This window comes from Meriones unguiculatus, chromosome 7, assembly GCF_030254825.1.
Source record: "Meriones unguiculatus strain TT.TT164.6M chromosome 7, Bangor_MerUng_6.1, whole genome shotgun sequence".
NCBI classification, from domain to species: domain Eukaryota; kingdom Metazoa; phylum Chordata; class Mammalia; order Rodentia; family Muridae; genus Meriones; species Meriones unguiculatus.
Window position 1 is genome coordinate 82,871,950 of NC_083355.1, and position 17,937 is coordinate 82,889,886.

The 17,937-nt window shown below is 47.0% G+C and overlaps 1 protein-coding gene, 1 long non-coding RNA gene and 1 other non-coding gene across 5 annotated transcripts in view; 2 read left to right on the forward strand and 1 right to left on the reverse strand.

The window, feature by feature from the left end:
• The window catches only part of Syne2 (spectrin repeat containing nuclear envelope protein 2), a 302,588-nt gene that overhangs the window by 22,799 nt on the left and 261,852 nt on the right, over positions 1-17,937 (forward strand). The gene's annotated exons all lie outside the window — the stretch shown is intronic.
• LOC132655484 (U6 spliceosomal RNA) lies at positions 3,428-3,534 on the forward strand. Its single transcript, XR_009593292.1, has one exon. It is a non-coding gene; the product is annotated as a U6 spliceosomal RNA (small nuclear RNA).
• On the reverse strand, positions 11,354-12,628 carry LOC132655436 (uncharacterized). The gene is made up of 3 exons (XR_009593247.1): positions 12,110-12,628; positions 11,981-12,030; positions 11,354-11,478 (listed from the first exon to the last, which is right to left on the reverse strand). It is a non-coding gene; the product is annotated as an uncharacterized LOC132655436 (long non-coding RNA).

Below are 17,937 nucleotides of genomic sequence, written 5' to 3' on the forward strand. Positions count from 1 at the left end.
TTTTTAATTTTTATTTTATTTATTATTATTTTTTAATTTTGTTTTTTTAAGACAGATTTTCTCTGCGTAGCCCTGGCTGTTCTGGAACTCACTCTGTAGACCATGCTGGCCTCTTCACCCAGTGCTGGAATTAAAGGCACCATCACTGCCTGGCTCAATTTTTTCTTAATTTGTATATAAATTAAGATTTTAAAATAGGCCAAGGCTTGGCTACATTCACCCCTCTTGCTGTTTCCCTGCCTCTGGAGTCCTGCAGACCTTGATGGGATCCTGATAAAAGGTTTCCCAAAGCTGCCACACAGAGGCATGCTGGTTACCTGCACTGTCTTCAGGACCTAGGGAATTATTTCTTGTGGTTCTCTTCCTCCCTGGGGCCTGTCTCACAGGAGAGGAAAAGCCGCCTGGAATGGCCGGTGAGCATTGTATAGAGATCACACACCCCAGGAGCCACATCAAGGAGCTAGTTCAACTTTAATTCCAGAGAACAAAGGCTATGTACCCATTGGGGAGTGGCTGGGGGACTCCAAGGATAGGTGGACATAATTGGTTGGAGCTAGGCACTTTAGGAATGCTTGATTTTCATTAAGCAGCACGCTCCTATCACACGAATGGAAACATAATACCTGATTATCATATATATCATATAGGCGCCAGGAGGGGAGAGCTATCAGGGAGTTGTGTCAGAGGCCCTCTGTCAAAAGTGGCTGGGGGCGCCTGTGTCTAAAGACACTCCGCAGATGAAGTCAGGCAGAGAGCAGGAGGGCCTGCTGAGGGGAAGGAGTCCTACACTTTAACGCCATGCCGAGCTCAGAATGGCTGGCTATCCGGTCTGGGAGGACCGCAGCCTCAAACAGCAGGGTCCTTCCAACAGTATCTCTTGAGCTGTTCCACTACAGCCTGTGTTTTCTCTGTCTGTAACTCCAGTGTGTGGTAGGGCCCAGGCTCTGCTTTGTGCAGACACGGGTGTGGGTCTGGTGGCTTTGGATAGAGCTGGTAAAATTTTATCTAGTTGTAATAGTGAATACCACTGCACTTTCTTGATGAAAAACCAACCGAACAAAAAAACATTTGAACCGAGATTTTCTTTTATTTTCTCAGAGAAGGTTTTATATAGCCCAGGCTGTCCTGGAATTCATTGAGTGAGGATGACCTTGAACCCCTGACCTTCTTTTACCACTCAGGAACTGAGATTGAAGGGGTTTAGTTTCATGCGGTGGCTTCAAACATGCTAAGCACACCCTCTACCAACGGAGCTAGTTACATCCCTAGTTTCTAGGATCCAGACTTCTTGCCTGGGTTTCAGTAAGTTTTCTCTGGTCAGGGAAAACTAAGATATACAGTGACTTGATTAAAGCTTCCCTGTGAGTGGATGACGTGGTAACATGGTCAGAAGCCGCTTTCCTTGGGTCCAGAGGGCCTGGAGATTATTTGGAGATTAACATCTATTCCCATCCATAAGCAGACATGCTGAGGCCTAACTCCGGCTTAATTGTTGGTCTCTGGGGATGAAAGAGGGAACCATTCATTTGCTGGGCAATTGATTTTCTCTGAGGATGAGAAACGAAACCAAGCCGTCAGTCATTGAACTGCCACTTTTGTTAATGAATTATATTTCAGCTCGGGCGGGCAACTTCTGGCACTATTAATAGGTTATGGGGAGTCTTCAGGGAGAGAGCAAAGGGACACAATGCTTGTTTCCACACATAAAAATAACAGGTTGGAGAACTCGGGCAGAAGTGAAGTCGGCATCCTAGGACTTGAGTCAAAAGAGAGCCATGATTCGTAGCTGAAACTTCACTTTTAGAGTTTACCGTTGCTCAACGCCAGACTAGGTCAAAAGTTTGGCAAGAGGATGTTTCGGGCATGATTTGTGTAAGTAAATAAGGTTTCTGAGCCTTTCTGTTTTTCCTGCTGGGATGCGCTTAGTTCATTTACCTCCATCTGGCCCCTTCCCTGTTGGTGATCCATGGAACCATGCCAGTGCAAACGAGACGTTTCCACCTCTTTTTTTTTCCTTTAAATAGGTTTCTTATCTATCTATCTATCTATCTATCTATCTATCTATCTATCTATCTATCTATCTATCTATCTATATTATATATACAGTGTTCTGCCTGCAGGCCAGAAGAGGGCGCCAGTTCTCACTATAGATGGTTGTGAGCCACCATGTGGTTGCTAGGGATTGAACTCAGGGCCTCTGGAAGAACAACTGGTGCCCTGAACCTCCGAGCCGTCTCTCAGCCCCGTTTCCACCTCTTAAGGTTACCGTTGAGGTAGAATCACTAGACAGATGCATGTTAAGTGTCCTGACCAGAATTTGTGTCCTGTTGCTGTTGTGAGACAAAAAGACCAGGTGTGGTGGTGACACACCCCTTTCACTCCAGCATTTTGGAGGCAGAGGTGGGCGGACCTCTGTGAGTTCAAAGGCCAGCCTGATCCACAGAGCTAGTTCTAGGACAGCCAAAGCTACACAAAGAAACCCGGGAGCAGGCAGGCATGCAGAGCCCATGGATACTTGCCAGCAAAGCACTCGTACACACAAATAAATCTAAAAAGAAAGAAAAACTGCAGCAACAAAGAGCTTTAAAAAGAAAAGTCAAGCCGGGTGTGGTGGCACACGCCTTTGAGCAGAGGCAGGCGGATAGCTGTGGGTTCAGGGCCAGCCTGGTGTACAAAGACAGTCCAGGACAGCCAAGGCTACACAGGGAAACCCTGCCTTGAAAGACCAAAAAGAACCAAAAAAAAAAAAAAAAAAAAAAAAAAGAAAAGAAAAAGAAGTGAGGGTGTGGAGTGTGTTTGATTTTGGGTGGGTTGCCAAGAGCGTGGGAGAAAGAGGCCTCTCGAATCTCCTGGGAGGAGTGTCTGTGATTGTGCGTCTTACCCACGTCTGGTTTCTAGTGTTTCATGGCGCTGTCTCAGGCATGACTTTTAGTCGTTCACAGCCTGGGCCATCAGCCTAGGTGGTGGTCTTTGAATGAGGAGAGGGTAGGATGACACATGTGGAAACACGGCTCTGACTCCTCCCTGTGAGGCCGTGAGGCTGGGTCTCCTGGGCCTGTGCGTGAGGCACCCAGACAAGCGGAGGGTCCTGCGGCCTTCAGAACGGCCTGCTCCCAAGGGCGGGTGATTGTGTGGGGTAGACATTCTCTCTACTGGGGCACCAGCGATCAAAAATAATGGTCTCTGATGCCACTCTCTCTGGGTTTCCCTTTCTGCTCTTGAAGACCCGTGTGAGGCAGTGATGGGTGTGAAGATAGGAGTGTTTTAGGATAGTGAACTTAAGAAGAAAGATTGTGTGTGCCTACAACTGTGTGTCACAGTTTAGTGACTCTCTCCTTCTAGGAGGGGCGCAAGTCCTGACTTCATACTGAGGAGTGGCAGACAGCCCAAACAAGTGTGAGTCCTCGCTCACAGGAATAAGGAAAGTGTGCTCGCTTCGGCAGCACCCATACTAAAATTGGAACGGTACAGAGAGGGTTATCATGGCCCCTGTGAAAGGATGACATGCAAATTCGTGAAGCGTTCCCTATTTTTAAACTATGGTACATTTGCGCAATGGAATACTACCTAGCTGTTAAAAACAAGGAGGTCATGAAATTTGCAGGCAGATGGTGGGAACTAGAGAAGATCATCCTGGGTGAGTTATCCCAGAAGCAGAAAGACACTCACTTATAAGTGGATATTAGTCATATAATATAGGATAAACATACTAAAAATCTACAGAACTGAAGAAGCTAAACAACAAGGAGGACCCTAGGGAAGATGCTAAATTCTCATTCAGAATGGCAAACAGGACAGACACCAGAAATAGGAGAAGACAGGGAACAAGACAAGAGATGTCCCCTAAAAGACTCCACCCAGCAGGGGGTCAAAGCAGATGCAGAGACTCACGGAGTCTTATGAAGAAGGGGGAGATAGGCTCCACAATGAGACCAACAGAGAAAAAAAATCTGGGCCCAGGGGATCCTGCAGAGACTGATGCTCCAACTAAGAACCATGTACGGAGAGGACCTAGACCCTCTGCTCTGATGCAGCCCATGGGCAGCTCAGTTTCCATGTGGGCACCCGAGTAAGGGCAGCAGGGACTGTCTCTGACATAAACTTGGTTGCCTCCTCTTTGAGCACCTCTTCCTTTAAAGAGAAAAGTCAAGGAGAAAAAAAAAAGCCACAGAGAAAGAGGATCCAGGCTGTCCTGATGAGCCCTGATAGGCTAGGGTCAGGTAGTAGGGGAGGAGTCCTATCAATGCACTAGGGGAGGGACATGGGGGGGGGGAAGAAGGAGGGAGGATGGGGCTGGGAGGAGATGAGGGAGGGGCTACAGCTGGGATACAAAGTGAATAAATTGTAAATAATAGTAATATAGTAATAATAATAAAAAAAGAAAAAAGGTGGAGTGGGGAGAACTCAGCAGTCAGGAGGTGTTCAGTGGTAGGCATGTCAGTTTTTTGTGTCATTGCAGAATGACACTGTCAGCTATTAAATGCAAGCTCTGAGAGCCACTCAACTGACTTTTCCAGCAAAACAAAATCACAGACGGATCTCATAATGTTTTAAGCACGGATGTGATTTTTGTCTTGGGCATGTATTTCTAGCTATCCTTGGCTGCATGGGGTCTAGGAGGCTGATGTGCTGCAAGTCAGACACACTTGACACTGAAGAGGGTGATTTTGGAGCGTGCTGTGTGGACCGGGCTGGCCTAGAATTCTCAGAGATCCGCCTGCCTCTGCCTGTGTTCCCATGCCCAGTTCAGATTAACCCTCGTCCTTTTTCGTATTGATGTGCTCTACTCTCAGACTGAGGAAGGAGGCCTGTCTTCTCTAAAAACTAACCTAGAGCAGACGTCCTGGCATAAAACTGGGAAGGTGGAAAGCCAATTTGACCTAGACAGATAATTGTGTACATACAGAAAAGGGAAAGTGACAAGGCCCCCCCCCCCCCAAAGATCACCCTGCAAGGCTGAAGACAAAGGAGCAAAATTCAGTTTATTTATATGAATATGGAACGAAAGACAGACAAGCGCTCCTCTGCCCTTCCTCTGCCAATATGCACAGTATCTACCTGTTCTTTAGTTAGAAGTTTAGCACCGAGCAAAGCATTGCTGCATTCCTCATGGACCAACAACCAAGGGGCGTCCTAGCTCCCAGCAAGTTAGCTCTCCAGCAGAATGGATTTTTCACAGACAAATTAAAAAAAAAAATTACACATATTTATTCAGTGTCATCTTGCCAGCCCAATTTGTCTTATTATTTTTATTAACTACAAATCCCATTCTTTAGGAAGTATTTTCTTCTCTGTTTATTAAAAAAAATATATATATATATATTTTTCCATTTAAATACTGAGTATAGAGCTTGGGGGCCCACCTCTTATTTTATTTTATTTTGAACAGAGGCAAAATCTTCCTAAATTTTTAAAAATCCGCCCCCCCTTCACTTTTTTTTCTTTTCTTTTTCTTTTTTTGAGAGAGGGTTTCTTTGTATGTAGCCTTGGCTGTCCTGGAACTCACTCTGTAGGCCAGGCTGGCTTCGAACTCATACCGATCTCCTGCCTTTGCCTCCTGAGTGCTGTGATCAAAGGCATGTGCTACCATGCCCGGCCTTATTTTAATTTACTTTTTGAGTCAGAGTCTCATATGGCCCAGGATCTCAGACTTCCTCTGTAGCCAAGGCTGCTGTTGAACTCTTTTATCTTCCTTCCTGTCAAATGCTGAGATTACAGGAGAGTACTACTATGGCCAGCCTCTAAAGCAGTGGTTCTCTTTTTCCTTATTTTCACCTTCTTTCCATGTCTATCCGATTTGCCTTTCTGAATGAAGATTGAGCATCTTACCCCGGGTCCTCCTTGCTTAACTTCTTTAGGTGTACAGATTTTAACATGATTATCCTATATAATATCCACTTATAAGTGAGTATATACCGTGTGTGTCTTTCTGCTTCTGGGATACCTCACTCAGGATGATCTTTACTAGATTCCACCATTTGCCTGCAAATTTCATGATTTCCTTGTTTTTAATTGCTGAGTAGTATTCCATTGTGTAAATGTACCACAATTTCTGTATCCATTCCTCCATTGAGGGACATCTGGGTTGTTTCCAGATTCTGGCTATTATAAATAAAGCTGCTATGAACATGGTTGAGCAAATGTCCTTGTTGTATACTTGAGCATATTTTGGATATATGCCTAGGAGTGGTATAGCTGGATCTTGAGGAAGCACTATTCCTAATTGTCTGAGAAAGTGCCAAATTAACTTCCAAAGTGGTTGTACAAGTTTACATTCCCACCAGCAGTGGAGGAGGGTTCCCCTTTCTCCACATCCTCTCCAGCATGTGTTGTCATTTGAGTTCTTGATCTTAGCCATTCTGATGGGTGTGAGGTGGAATTTCAGGAGCCTACCACAGAGGGCTTCTGAAAGACTCTACCCAGCAGGGTATTAAAGAAAATGCTGAGATTCACAGCCAAACTTTGGGAAGAGTGCACAGAATCTTATGAAAGAAGGGGGAGATAGAAAGATCTGGAAGGGTCTGGAGCTCCACAAGGAAAATAACAGAGCCAAAAAATCTGGGCCTAGGGGTCTTTTCTGAGACTGATACTCCAACCAAGAACCATTCATGGAAATAACCTAGACCCCCTACACAGAGGTAGCCCATGGTAGCTCAGTCTCCAAATGGCCTCCCTAGTAAGTGGAGAAGGAGCTGTCTCTGACATGAACTCAGTGGCCTGCTTTTTGATCCCCTCTCCCTGATGGGGGAGCAGCCTTACCAGGCCACAGGGGAAGACAATGCAGCCAGTCCTGATGAGACCTGATAGGTTAGGATCAGATGGAAGGGGAGGAGGACCTCCCCTATCAGTGGGCTAGGGAAGGGGCATGGGAGGAGATGAGGGAGGGAGGGGGGGCGGGATAGTGAGGGAACAAGGGTGGGGCTACAGCTGGGACACTAGGTGAATACATTGTAATAAAGAAAAGATTATATTAAAAAAAGAAGAAGAAAAGCAGTGGTTCTCAGTCTGTGTGGGTCAAGACCCTTTTGGGCGTCACATATCAGCTATCCTGCATATCCAATATTCACATTAGGGTTCATCAGACTAACAGAATCACAGTTATAAAGTAGCAGCAAAGCAATGCTGGGGTTGAGATGGGTCACCACAACCTGAGGAACTGTGTCAAAGGGTCACAACGTTAGGAAGGTTGAGAACCACCGCTCGAAAGTTTTCTGTTGCTGTTTTTGTGAGTTGGAGTCTCATTGTGCATTCCTGTCTGGCTTGGAACTTGGTGTGCAGACCAGGCTGGCCTGCCTGCCTCTGCCTCTCAAATGCTGGAATTAAAGACGAGTCGCCACACAGGTCCAGCTAGGCTTAGGGCCTGTAAAATGGATTAGCCGATGAAGGCCCTTGCTGCTCGAGGCTGGCAACCGTGGTAACGCTTAGAGATTTTCAAATACCATTTCTGTGCTGCGTGGATTTACAAAACCCATTTTTATTTGTATTTTTGGATTTTCGGCTGTCTCCATGCTTCCTTTCTGTTGGTGCTGTTTTGGGTCAGAGGTCTTTGTGTGGAGCCCGTGCTGATGTTAAGCTGTCTGTTCGTTCCTGCTTCACTTCTCGGTGCGGGGGTTACAGGTGTGTGTCACCACACCTGCTCTTCCGTGATTCAGGCTCCTTCTCGTTGTGGGGAGTTGCAGAGTGGTTACTGAGCGCAGAAAGGTGGATCAGAGAAGACTCTGAGTGAGTCTGAGTGAGTGCGTGTGCGCTGTGTGTGTATGGTGACGGTGGAGATGAGAAGAGGGCATTGGGTCATCCGGAACTGGAGTCACACATAGTTGTAGGCCACCGTGTGGGTCCTGGGAGCCAAACCGAGGTCCATTGGAGGAACAGCCAGTGTTCTTAACCACTAAGCCATCTCTCCAGCCCAGCTTGTATTTTTGAATTAGCTCTTAAGCTGACAGTTAGATATTTGTTTTCTTTATGTTGTGGAATATTGCTTTAGAATAAATGTGGGACCCTGGGAATTAGCAAATACGGATTATTATTATTATTATTATTATTATTATATTTATTTTTTCTTTGAAAGAAATGGAAAAGGGCAGGGCCAGCCTGGAATCCCAGCTCCCCGGGAAAACAATACAAAACACAAACCAAATGACAGAGAGCGCCTGTGTGGAGTGGATTAAGAGCTGCCCAGTTTGAAGCAGTTTAGGGAAGCTCGGAGGTGCAGGCATACAGAACAGAGCCTCCCGAGGTGCGTACAGGTTTGTCTAAGCTGGCTTTGGCCAGGCAAGGCAGAGAGGCATCAGGAAGAGGCTGATGTTTGCTTCCTCCACCGCAGCTGGGTTTTGAGTCAGGGCTTGGCCGTTTTCTAGCCCAGGTGAGTCTGGATCCTGCTTGCTGTACAGCTAGAAATCACCGCCCACAGCGAACGTCCCCAGTGAACGGTAGCCAGGCTAGGGGAGGTAATCGTAACCCATGCCACAGAACGCCCAGCCCTGTGCCTGGAACACGGAAGTCCTGAATGCACAAATACTTCCCGGCCAGTTACTGACTAGTAATAAATAAAAGCTAAATAAGAAAATTTTTTAAAAAATGCCTTTTGAGCTAGACATGCCTAGCGAGATTTTAATCTCAGAATCTGAGAGGCAGGACAGTTGAATCTCTTGAGTTCAAGGCCAGCTACAAAGATCTATTTCATTACCCCCTCCAAATCTTCTTTTGGATGCTTTAATGGTTCCTTTGAGCTGTTTTAAGAGCATAACCTTTGTTTTGTTAGTCAAGTTTTTAGGAACCAGCAAGATTTTAATGAGACATTAAATTATATTTGTGAAGATTAATGACACAGAAATGGTGATTGTTAATATTTAGCAGATCCCCCAAATGAAAATATGATATAAAATAATGTATATATTTTTGGTTTTCAAGACAGGGTGTCTCTGTGTAGCTCTGGCTGTCCTGGACCTCACTCACAGATGCACCTGTGTCTGCCTTGTGAGCCACTAGGCTCGGCTGTGTAAAATAACGATTTTGTAAAAAATAAAACAGGAAGGCTTAGGATAAGAAATTTGAATAGAATTTTCAGAAGTAGTGGCAGCGGTGCCATTTGCACGGTGGGGCTGGAGGTGGAGTTTATGACTTTTCAGTTTCCTGTGACACTGGGTGATGCTTTGTGGAAATGGAGAGACCACTGCTCCAGCGAACGACCTGGGTTCTGCTCTGAGCATCCCTGTCAGAGGGAACAGCTTGTCATCCTGCATCCATAACTTTCTTGTGGCATCCTTGGCCCCCTGAGTGCCCGAGGGGAACACAGAACCACACAGTCACACGCGTCAGAAATAAATAAGTAAATACTTTTTAAAAGTCCCTTCCAGGCTGGGGTGATGGCTCGGTAGTTGAGAGGATCTGAGCTCAAATCCCTAGGCCCCACATAAAAAGCGAGGCGCGGTCACTTGTGTCTGGAACCCCGGTACTGTGGAGCGATGGGGATAGGAACGCTTGGGCCGGCAGCCAGGGAATAGGATGAATAATGTCGTCAGCCATGCTATGTCATCTGTGTATGCGTGTGGGGAGGTGTGCCTGTAGGCACATGCGTCCACACACCACATGCCACACACACACAGACATACACAAAACAGTGAAACACATACACAAATAACCAGCCACTTCTCATTAAAGAAGAGTTCCTTTAATGAATACATTATAGGCTGTAAAAAATCCTCTTTAATGAAAGGTCAGTTCATTTTATGGAAAATATATGTGAACTGTGTTTAATCTTCTTATCTCTTTTGTTTGCTCTTTTTTTTATTATTGGTTTTCTTCCAACTTCTTATCTTATGAGCCAGGAACCTTACCCTGGGGAAATGATTTATGACTGCAGTTCTAGCACTCTGACTCAGATGGTTTTCCAGTCTAGGGCCAGCCTGGGCTAAAAAACAAAATAAATAAATAAATATATCATTTACTTCGTAAAAATTTTTCATTTTCATCTGGCTCATCCTGTGGTGGTGGATACAGGGAATAAAATTTTCTTTGAACTTATTAATGGGTTCCGGTGTTAATCCCACAGGTCAAGAATAAGACCGCTACCCCAGTTTTGAGTCAAATTTAAAGCAAATTTTTTAATTAAATAATGGCCAGGATGATGGACGCGGACCGGGACCATTCTGGAGTTTCCGGGAAATGGCAGGGAGTCACATGTTTGCAGAGGCTTAAAAAGGCAACCCCATAATGCCACACATTTACCGCCAGGTCCAGCCAGGGCAAGCATGTATGCAGATGTACCTCCTGCCCACCTGTGATCAGCAGTTGGGCCTGACAGACTTGCTTAAGGTAGTGAAAACAAGTGGCTCATTATCTCCCGTAAACAACAGCCTCCAGCATCTCAAGAAGTGCAAGTCCTTGGGCAAAGGGCTCACAGGTTAGAGACGTTTTTATTTCATGGGCCTCTCAGGCACAGAGATTAATTTAAAACAAACTCTGGCTGTCACATTAGTCACCAGGCTGCCTTAGTCTGGCCATTGTCCACCCCCCTGGCGGCTCTAGCTTAGCCCGGCCTGCTAAGTGCAGCAGAGAAGTCTTGAGAACCGGATGGTAGAAACTGCTTCTTGCTTGAGTGCCTGTGGGAGAGCCTTGCTGCCGTGAACCTGGGGATTAGGAGCTGCTCTTTATGCTCCCTGAGCTCTGTGCGTTTTGACACACTCATCTCTGTGTCTCAGAGCCCGGCAGGGAGGAGCCCCTTTCCTTGTGTGTGGTAAGTGAACGGATGGCCTCTCAACTTGAAGTGAATTCAGGTCATGTTTTTATAATCTTTAGATTGTGCCTCCATGTTCGAGTAAGCTTGGGGCAGCAAACCTCTTGAGTAGGCTGGCTGTTTTTGTGAGGTAGACCCCTTGGACCTCAAACTCACAGACATTCTCTTGCCTCTGCTTCCTGAATACTGAGATTAAAGGTAGGTGTCACCTCATTTGGGCCGCAAACTTAATATTTTAAAGAGTATGTGTGTGTGTTTGTGTGTGTGTGTGGGGGGGGGCTGCCTGGTCTGTCTCACTGTCTGACTGTCTGTGTGGAAGGACGAGCATATGAACATAGGTGTCCTTTAGTGGATGTAAGCATGTCTGTGTTTTGATCCCAAGTGTGGGATATGGAAATGTTTTGGGTATGTCTTCCCACCCACCCTGTGTCCTGTCCCCTCCCCCCACCACTGAAAACAGCCCAATGAAAAGGCCCATGGGGCAGCTGGGGACTGCCTTGTGTGTGTGGGGGGAATGGTTTTTGTCAGCCCAAAAGCATTCCGTATGGACTTTGGGAGGGTATGAAATAGCCCCGAAACAAAGAGAGATTGCTCTGCATCTTTGCATCTTTACTTCACGTGCCTTGGCTCCTTTGCTTTGCTTCGCATTGCTCTCAGCCACTGCTAGGGAAGAATGCTCCAGGGAACACTTCTAGGTTGCTGCTGTATGGGCGGGATTGCTGGTTTGCTGTTTAGCGGACTTCCTGGAATACAGATGACTTAAATTGGAATTGCTCCCCAAAACCCAACATGCCTAACCAGCAGGAAGTTAAGTAGAGAGGTCTGTGCCCCTTGCCCTGCTAACCTGCTTTCTAACCTAACTAGTGTCAGGCTGTCGGAAGAGAAGTAGGGGTACTTAAGAACCCTAAATAAAGTAGGTTTTTGGAAAATCTAAGCCCATAGTGCCGGTGGGGCCAAAGGCATTGGATCTCTGCAAGAACAGGGCAAGCTCTCAACCGCTGAGCCAACTCTCCAGCCCTCCGAAAATCTGTGAATTAGCCACACCCCCTCTACCCTCCCAGGGTCCAGTGACCTAGGACCCTGCCCTTACGCTGGGCAGATGTGCAGAGAAGTTCTGCAAAAGTGTGGATGTGGGTGTGGGTTCGAAGACACGCTCACCAGAAGATGACCAAATGGGGAAGAGGCTAGACAAAGGAGAAAGGGAGGCCCCTAGGGAACGTGAAAGGGACTATGCTCTGTACTCACAGCGGTTAGAGGTCAAGCTCCATCCTCAAGAACCAATCAGAATCTTCCTTCTGAAACAGAGGGGGGGAGTCACCTTTATATTTAAACATATCGAAGATTAATTTACTCTTATGTGTGTGAGTGTCTTACCTGCACGGGTGTGTGTTCGTCACGAACGTTCCTGGTGTTAGCGGAAGCCAGAAGTGGTTGTTGGGTCCTCAGAAATGGAGGTACAGATGATTGTGAGCCACCACGAGTGCTGGGAACTAGACCTGTAACTGCTGAGCCATCCGTCCGTCCCCTGGGAGTGTCCTCATAAGTCAAGCTGTCTTTACGGAAGGGTAACAGGCTCCGACTGTAAAGCTTTTTCTGGTCTTGATTGTCACCTTTAGCTCACTTTATTCCAAAGAGGGTAGTTTTGGGGTGCTGTATTCTTGATCCTCTGGCCTCTCACGTCCGTACGATCTAGGGCCACGGTGTTCCTTATGTATAAGACAAGCTCCTACGAGAAAGGTTGCTTTTGCTAATTTTCTCTGTGTGAGGGACACAGTGACAGAAAGAGTGAGTCCCGGGGCGGCAGCAGCCAGTGTTTGTGTCAAAGAAAGCAACGTGGATTTCGGGTCCCTTCCAGTAGTGCCGGGCCAAAAGGAAGGCACGTGACACTCTGCCTTTGCTGAGGATCGTAGAATAGCTTCTGAGTGTGAGTCTATGCTTGCAGCTGTCGTTAAAACGGGCAAATATTTTTCTAGCGAAATAATGTATTTCAGTGACAAGCTTCTCGTTTTAACAGCCAGCATATTTTTTTGGCTGCTATCTGATGTCAAACATTTCAATTCTAGAAATATTTCTTTTAAATATCTTTGGAGAGACTACTGTTTGAAATTTTTGAGAATTTCATCAGTGGGGAAAGGCGACACAAGGGAAATGTGTAAAACTGCTTGTGTGACGGAGTGGGGGGTAGGTCTCGGCTGGCAAAGGGCTTGCTGTACAAGCCTGAGGACCCGAGTTCGACTCCTAGCAGCCACCTAAAAAGCTGGGCGTGTGTCTCTTATCCCAGTGCTAGGGATATAGAGATAGGACATCAGCCAGCCTAGCCACCCCCCCCATACACACATGAACACTGCACACACCTTGCTGGAAAAAAGTTGAGTCACAGTGAGAGAGGAGGGATAAGGGCGGGAGGGAGGATATAATTAAAACAAATTATGTACATATCCAGAACTTTCAAAGAATCAATGTATTTTTAAGAGTGTGTTAGAGCGATGAGTGGTGGGCACGTGCCTATAATCCCAGCACTCAGGGAGGCAGAGAAAGGCCAGAGGTAGGCCAGCCTGGTCTACAAAGTGAGTCCAGGACAGCCAAGGCTACACAGAGAAACCCTGTCTTGAAAAAAAAAAAGGCATATTGAATTGCATTTGGGTCGTTCACCCAGTATTAACCATGCCCGCATACACCGTCACGCACACACACAGACACACATGAACAAGCACACCCCTTACAATGGTCAGACCTTTAGGGGTATCATTACAAGTACCAATGAATAGATGTTTGTGGGCCATCCAGCACCCTCTTTCTCCCTCCCTCCTTGCCCTTTCTTCTACCCCTTCCACATCTTCTTTTCTTCCCTCCACACTCCCTCCCTGCATTCCTCCATCCCTCCCTCCATCCCTGTCTCTCTTTTGTAGAGCCCTTTAATAGCATGGTTGGAGTCCTGGTGGCTCGGAGAACAGGGCCCTCCACCGCAGATGGGGTTGCTTATACCCCAGTGTTTCCAAGCGTGCCTTGGCGAACTTTGGTCTGGACTCTTTGGCAGGAACCGAGAAGTCTGTGCTGGCCCAGACGAGATCGCTGCCCTCATGTCACAGTTGAAGAATCAGGGCCCGAGAGGCAGAGGCTGGCACAAGGCCCGTGGTCAGCGCCAAAGCTGGAATGAAAGCCAAACCTTCCGGCTCTTGCTCAAGTGCTCTCCACCTTGGCACCCCACTCCGTAACCTCAGTTGGCTTCTGTTGCCGTGAAAAAGTGGAATGGCTGCTGGTGGAACATGCTTTTAATCCCAGCACTCGAGGCAGAGGCAGGCCGATCTCTGTGAGTTCGAGGCCAGCCTGGTCTACAGAGTGAGTTCCAGGACAGCCAGGGCTACAGAGAGAAACCCTGTCTCAGCAAACCAAAAAACAGAACAACAAAACAAAACAACCTCCCATCCCCCAAAAAAACAAAACAAAAAGGGAAAAGGACATTTAAATCAGTTTTAATTCCAGTGTTAAGAATTAGAAGTGATTTCTAACGCCCATGAGACTTCAGATCCAGGGCTGATGAAATGCCTTGGCAGGTGAAGGAGCTTGCCGCCAGTCTGATGGCCCGAGCCTTGCCCCACGTGGTGGAAGGATAGAACCTGCCGGTTGTCAGCTGACCTCCACATGCACCCCTCCCCGAATATAAGTTCATGAATGTAAACAATTAAAAGCAAATAAAACTTACATCCACTAATGTAAGTGAACTTCTCCTTTCTCCTTAGTGCCCATGATGGCTTGAATATGTTTTGTTCTCTGCTGCTGCTGGTTGCTCAACAGGGATGCGGAATAGTCTTGCAGAGTGTGTGTGTGTGTGTGTGTGTGTGTGTGTGTGTGAAGCGCCAACAGGATTAGTTCATATCCAGCGTTTGCTGCTCTGAACAGTTCTGCCAGGGATGGGCGCTGAGGTCCTTGTAGCTATGGAGGATCGCAGAGCAATCTTTTCAGCTGGCAGAATTTGACTAGGTCGGGAGTGGCTGCTGCTTGTGTTTTAGCTCAGGGTAGAGGCCAGTGTTTCTGGGCTGAGGGCACCCGTGCAAACCCCGGCTTCAGGATGTTGCTGGGGCCACGTGCAGCCTGTGTAGCTCCGGCCTGCAGCCGCTTTCTCAGCCCCGTCTACCTCTCTGGCTTGTTGGTTCCTGTTGCCCACTGTGGCCTTGTCTGAGCACTGTTCCTTTCGCAAGTGCTGTACCCCATCCTTGCTGCCCCTGTTCCCCAGAGATGACCCCTCTGCTTATTTTCCTGAAAAAGAAGAAAAAAAGAAAAAGAAAAAAATGAAGCCATCTCATGCCAGCCCCCTTCACCCAGCTCTCCCTCAGAACTCCTCAGACGAGTATGTTCTTGGTAACATCTTCCTGGGATGGATAAGCTTGTGAGAGAGAACTGGAGAGCGATGGGTAGAAAGAGGGCTGGGGGTGGGGAGGCTGCAGAGGGAGGGCCGGGGAGATGGCTCAGCAGTTAAGGTCGCTTGCTGCTCTTCCAGAGGACCTGAGACTGGTTTCCATACTCATGTGGTGTGGCTTACAGCCAGCCACCTGACCACCTGTGTTTCATCTCCAGACCCATCCCTCTGGCCTCTGTGAGCGCACCCACTCTTATTTGGGAGCGTTTGCAAGCGTGTTCACACACATGTGAACACACACACACACATACACAATTAAAAATAGTTTAAAAATTATAAACAAAGTTTCTGAGGGCTTACGGTGGGACTGCTTTGAGCTGCTCACTGACACGGCTAACCCTCTCCTCCAGTCTGTCTAGTTTCCTCTCTGAAGTTCCTCAGCCTGTCAGGAGTGTATTCCGTTTTTGTCTGATCCTCCTCCCCATCTCTTTCTCCCTCCTTCCTAATCCCCACTTCCCCAGCACCCACTGCACACTGTCCCCGAGCTCTCCCTGTGCATCCTGGGAAACTTTCTTTTCTTCTTTGTCTGAGAGCCCTATCCTGTTTTTCTCTTTCTCAGTGCTCTGTTTTGCCGAACTTCCAGCCCTTCTTGTTTTGCTTCCTTATTTGGCTTCTGAGAGTGAATGCATAGGACATGCATTTTTTTTTACCATGGTGTTACCTGTCCAGAAATGGTGTTTTCTTATCCTAGTATTTTATTTATCCTAGAGTGTGATACAGATTATAGACTGGCAACATTTCACTTAGAAATTTATTAACAGCGTTTATCATCGTGATGTTCTTTTTGTTTTGTTTTTCAAGACAGGGTTTCTTTGTGTAGCCCTGGGTGTCCTGGAACTTACTCTGTGGACCAGGCTGGCCTTGAACTCAGGTATCTACCTGCCTCTGCCTCTGGAATGCTGGCTCTTGTCATAACTTTCTAAATGTTCATAGTACAGAGGGGGGAAGCACATAGTCATTTCCGTGTGGCCATCACCCACCACATTCGCCTCTAGAACCTGTCCTGCAAAACTGAATATCTATACCCCTGAAACAATTTCAAGGCACGAAATTAACATCTTGCCCTCCATCCCTCAGTAGCTGCTGTCTGACTACTTTAGGTGGAGTTATCCAGCATTTGTGAGAATTTTTGTGGCCAGAAATGGGTACCAGATCTCATTATAGATGATTGTGAGCCACCATGTGGTTGCCGGGAATTGAACTTAGGACCTCTGGAAGAGCAGCCAGTGCTCTTAACCACTGAGCCATCTCTCCAGCCCCTGTAAATAATTTAATTTTATTTTATATGCATTGATGTTTTGCCTGCATGTATGCCTGTATGAGGGTGTTGGATTCCCTGGAACTGGAGTTACACAGAGTTGTGAGCTGCCATGTGGCTGCTGGTAATTGAACCCAGGTCCTTTGGAAGAGCAGCCAGTGCTCTTACTGCTGAGCCATCTCTTAACCCCCAGTTCTTCTTGTTTTTCTCCTTACTTTTACTGTGGTGACTAGTTTATATGCTTTACTGCTGACTTAAGAAGGGCCGAACACAAGGCCCTGGGTTTAATCCCTAATGTAAAACATAAGGGGAAAAATTACAGCTTGTAATAACCATTTATGCGCTGCAGAGCATCTGATAGTGCTCCTTCTTTGTAAATTGTTGGTTTCAAGTGGCTTTAGATGGAATTGTAGCATCCACTTACGTAACAGTTTTATCACTCCAGCAGTGTGAATGCCGGTCAGAGATCCGGGCTATGGTCAAGGCCCATGGGAGGCAGTTAGGGGAGAGGCCGCAGTTTCTCAGTATGCTCTAATCTTGGTTAAGTGGGTAGTACAGGGGCACGGTTGGCACAGGGACACTGTTGGCACAGGGACACTGTTGGCACAGGGGCACGGTTGGCATAGGTGTGGCAAGTAAAGCTTTGTTGTGAGATCCTAACTCAGCAGCATCCTAACCTGATCACTAGGACCTGCTTCTTTCTTGAGAGTCCAGTGCATCGCTAGAGTCGATCCTCTGCTCTCCCGAGTTGTCATGGATAAAGTACGTGGGAGCAGTTGTATTTGCTCTGGAAACTTGCACCGGTTTTACTTCTGGTCCGATGATGACCACAGTTTAAAGTAACTAGGAGAGTTAGTCAGTAAACATGGCTGGGTGCAATTGTGCTTGCCTGTCAACCCAGCCTTTGACAGGTAGAGGCAAGGGGATTGCGGCAGCCTTGGTCAGCCTGGTCCACAAAGCAGACAGGGCTGCATAATGAAACCCTGCCTCAAAACCAGCTGACCTGCCTGAAGGTTAATACACAGGCGAAGGAACTGTGTATTAACTTTGTGTCAGCAATGTTTGGCCATGAGCTTGGAAACAGAACCAGCCCAATAACTCAGTGACTGTCGGTAGCCTTCTCGTTTGACTGACTTGAGGGGGCATCCTTCAGGGTTCCCGGGAACCAGGTAAAGGGCATAAGAGCAGGGAAGTGTTCCTGGGGAAATATTAGCATTTCAGTCACTGATAATCTGCGAACCCGCCTCTCTACCTTCCTGAAGACCGGCTAGCTACCGCCGCCTCCTCCTCACCGTGGACATTCAGACTCTTCCATTTCTGTTAGTCTGGCAGCGATTCTTACAGAGCCGTCTATTAATGAGAGAACAAGAGTCCCTTTAGCCAACAGAAAGGTTTTTGGCAGTATTTTCTAGAAAAAAATTGACAAACTTTGAAGATTTTTTTTTCATGTGTGTTTGTATACGTGCCTGTGTGTGTGTGTGTGTGTGTGTGTGTGTGTGTGTGTACTCCAGCGGCTGACACAGGATA